Genomic DNA, 4205 nt, shown 5'->3' on the forward strand with positions numbered 1-4205 from the left:
GTCAACAGCCACTCTGGAGAAGTGTACGGTGAGTCCTGAAACGTCTAAAAAGCAAAGCTTAGAGAGCATAGGGCACTTCCACTCATGGGGGTATAAATTGGGAAAATGAAAAATCAGCAAGACACAAGCACCCCAAAGTTTAGGGCTGCTCTGTTGACAAGGACCTCCACTTCATTCCACCTTCAATATCCCAGGAAAGAGAAAAATGGATAAAGAAGTTGTGGTCCTTATGTACAATGGAATATCACTCAGCCGTGAAATCAATGTCATAAGGCTAGTAGCAGCATGATGAGTGGATTTAGGTACGACGACTCTAAGTGAAATAAGTCACACAGAAAAGGACACTTCTCATAAGGTATCACTGATAGAGGGAATGTAAAAACCGTTACACTTGAACTGAATTACAAAACAGAACAGAGTCACACATGCAGAAAACACACTATGGCTGCTTAACGGGAAAGGTGAGGTGGGGTGATACATAAAACAAGGGTTTCAAATTAGCTCAGATACCGTTCCATAAACCCAATATGTAATAGACAAGACCTACTCCTTGCTCAGAGAACTGGACTCAACACGCCCTATTCACCGCACAAGAATATATCTGACTAGTAATAATCTTAAAACCTATGTATTGATATCTCTCTGTTAGTGTGTCAAGTGGGTAAAAAGCGGCATAAACACAGCAGTGAAAAGCAGCTAAACCCCATTATAAAAATAAATTACTTTGAAACACCCATGAAACAAAGACAATGAAAGAGAGCGAAATTCTTACACAATGCGTTCAGGGGCTGTGATGCAACCTGGATTGACCATATCTAGACCCACAGCTGGATGAGACCTAAGGGTGGACACTGTTGCGGCTGAGAGGTTTGGTGAGGTTGGGTGAGCAAACGCAGACCCTTTAAAGTAATACTGCGTGGTACCCATCGCATGGGTCCCAAATCTCCAGGTTCAAGGGCATCTTCCTACATCGAAAACATGCATGAGATACCCAGAAGATGGTACACCGTGTGATGGGGAAAGGTTTCTAAAACGCACCTCATTTCTCATCTGCTTGTGCCCGGGTTCGCCATTCCAGCCACTTTACTAGCAATCTCCCTCCTTGGAGCATCAGCACCTTTAACCTCCTGTTCCGTACAGGTTGCAATTTGTACTGAGGATGAACGGGAAGACGTGGAACCAATGAAAGACTAGCTCTTGGTGTTGGGACAGGCACAGGTCACTCTATTTTCCCATCAGGAAGAAGAATTAACCACAGGCTCAGCCTGCCCCCCGGAACCAGAACAGGGCCTGAAGCCATCCTGCGCTTTTGCGGCCAGCTCCCTAAAAAGCGAGTTGTAAAATGGAGGTTCAGGGCACTGCAATTCACAAACCTGCAGAGTTATAAATGATAACTCTCATCCACAAATATATTGAGGGAAGGCAAAGAAGAGGATTTGAAATCAAGGCAGAACTGCAGGAAACAGATTTCAGGAGGTAGATTCGAATCGCCTTTAAAGCACATGAAAAGCGGCAAAACGTTGACAATGATGCCCTTGGCCGAAAAGGGCGTATGCGTTTTTTCCTGAATATATTCAGGAAAAAACGCATACGCCCTTTTTGGCCAACCGAGCAACCTGGAAAGGCAAATCAGCGCTACAAAGATGTCTCGCTTCCCATCGGTCAAAAGGGCCATGCTGAAAAAAGTGTCAAAACCAGAAATGCAGGACAGGCCATGGAGAACTGGGAGCCTTGCTACACTGATGGGCGGGATGTAAATTGTCAACAGCCACTCTGGAGAAGTGTACGGTGAGTCCTGAAACGTCTAAAAAGCAAAGCTTAGAGAGCATAGGGCACTTCCACTCATGGGGGTATAAATTGGGAAAATGAAAAATCAGCAAGACACAAGCACCCCAAAGTTTAGGGCTGCTCTGTTGACAAGGACCTCCACTTCATTCCACCTTCAATATCCCAGGAAAGAGAAAAATGGATAAAGAAGTTGTGGTCCTTATGTACAATGGAATATCACTCAGCCGTGAAATCAATGTCATAAGGCTAGTAGCAGCATGATGAGTGGATTTAGGTACGACGACTCTAAGTGAAATAAGTCACACAGAAAAGGACACTTCTCATAAGGTATCACTGATAGAGGGAATGTAAAAACCGTTACACTTGAACTGAATTACAAAACAGAACAGAGTCACACATGCAGAAAACACACTATGGCTGCTTAACGGGAAAGGTGAGGTGGGGTGATACATAAAACAAGGGTTTCAAATTAGCTCAGATACCGTTCCATAAACCCAATATGTAATAGACAAGACCTACTCCTTGCTCAGAGAACTGGACTCAACACGCCCTATTCACCGCACAAGAATATATCTGACTAGTAATAATCTTAAAACCTATGTATTGATATCTCTCTGTTACTGTGTCAAGTGGGTGTAAAGCGGCATAAACACAGCAGTGAAAAGCAGCTAAACCCCATTATAAAAATAAATTACTTTGAAAAACCCATGAAACAAAGACAGTGAAAGAGAGCGAAATTCTTACACAATGCGTTCAGGGGCTGTGATGCAACCTGGATTGACCATATCTAGACCCACAGCTGGATGAGACATAAGGGTGGACACTGTTGCGGCTGAGAGGTTTGGTGAGGTTGGGTGAGCAAACGCAGACCCTTTAAATAATACTGCGTGGTACCCATCGCATGGGTCCCAAATCTCCAGGTTCAAGGGCATCTTCCTACATCGAAAACATGCATGAGATACCCAGAAGATGGTACACCGTGTGATGGGGAAAGGTTTCTAAAACGCACCTCATTTCTCATCTGCTTGTGCCCGGGTTCGCCATTCCAGCCACTTTACTAGCAATCTCCCTCCTTGGAGCATCAGCACCTTTAACCTCCTGTTCCGTACAGGTTGCAATTTGTACTGAGGATGAACGGGAAGACGTGGAACCAATGAAAGACTAGCTCTTGGTGTTGGGACAGGCACAGGTCACTCTATTTTCCCATCAGGAAGAAGAATTAACCACAGGCTCAGCCTGCCCCCCGGAACCAGAACAGGGCCTGAAGCCATCCTGCGCTTTTGCGGCCAGCTCCCTAAAAAGCGAGTTGTAAAATGGAGGTTCAGGGCACTGCAATTCACAAACCTGCAGAGTTATAAATGATAACTCTCATCCACAAATATATTGAGGGAAGGCAAAGAAGAGGATTTGAAATCAAGGCAGAACTGCAGGAAACAGATTTCAGGAGGTAGATTCGAATCGCCTTTAAAGCACATGAAAAGCGGCAAAACGTTGACAATGATGCCCTTGGCCGAAAAGGGCGTATGCGTTTTTTCCTGAATATATTCAGGAAAAAACGCATACGCCCTTTTTGGCCAACCGAGCAACCTGGAAAGGCAAATCAGCGCTACAAAGATGTCTCGCTTCCCATCGGTCAAAAGGGCCATGCTGAAAAAAGTGTCAAAACCAGAAATGCAGGACAGGCCATGGAGAACTGGGAGCCTTGCTACACTGATGGGCGGGATGTAAATTGTCAACAGCCACTCTGGAGAAGTGTACGGTGAGTCCTGAAACGTCTAAAAAGCAAAGCTTAGAGAGCATAGGGCACTTCCACTCATGGGGGTATAAATTGGGAAAATGAAAAATCAGCAAGACACAAGCACCCCAAAGTTTAGGGCTGCTCTGTTGACAAGGACCTCCACTTCATTCCACCTTCAATATCCCAGGAAAGAGAAAAATGGATAAAGAAGTTGTGGTCCTTATGTACAATGGAATATCACTCAGCCGTGAAATCAATGTCATAAGGCTAGTAGCAGCATGATGAGTGGATTTAGGTACGACGACTCTAAGTGAAATAAGTCACACAGAAAAGGACACTTCTCATAAGGTATCACTGATAGAGGGAATGTAAAAACCGTTACACTTGAACTGAATTACAAAACAGAACAGAGTCACACATGCAGAAAACACACTATGGCTGCTTAACGGGAAAGGTGAGGTGGGGTGATACATAAAACAAGGGTTTCAAATTAGCTCAGATACCGTTCCATAAACCCAATATGTAATAGACAAGACCTACTCCTTGCTCAGAGAACTGGACTCAACACGCCCTATTCACCGCACAAGAATATATCTGACTAGTAATAATCTTAAAACCTATGTATTGATATCTCTCTGTTAGTGTGTCAAGTGGGTAAAAAGCGGCATAAACACAGCAG

This window comes from Balaenoptera borealis, assembly GCF_965194805.1.
Source record: "Balaenoptera borealis genome assembly, contig: HAP1_SCAFFOLD_297, whole genome shotgun sequence".
Classification (NCBI taxonomy): Eukaryota; Metazoa; Chordata; class Mammalia; order Artiodactyla; family Balaenopteridae; genus Balaenoptera; species Balaenoptera borealis.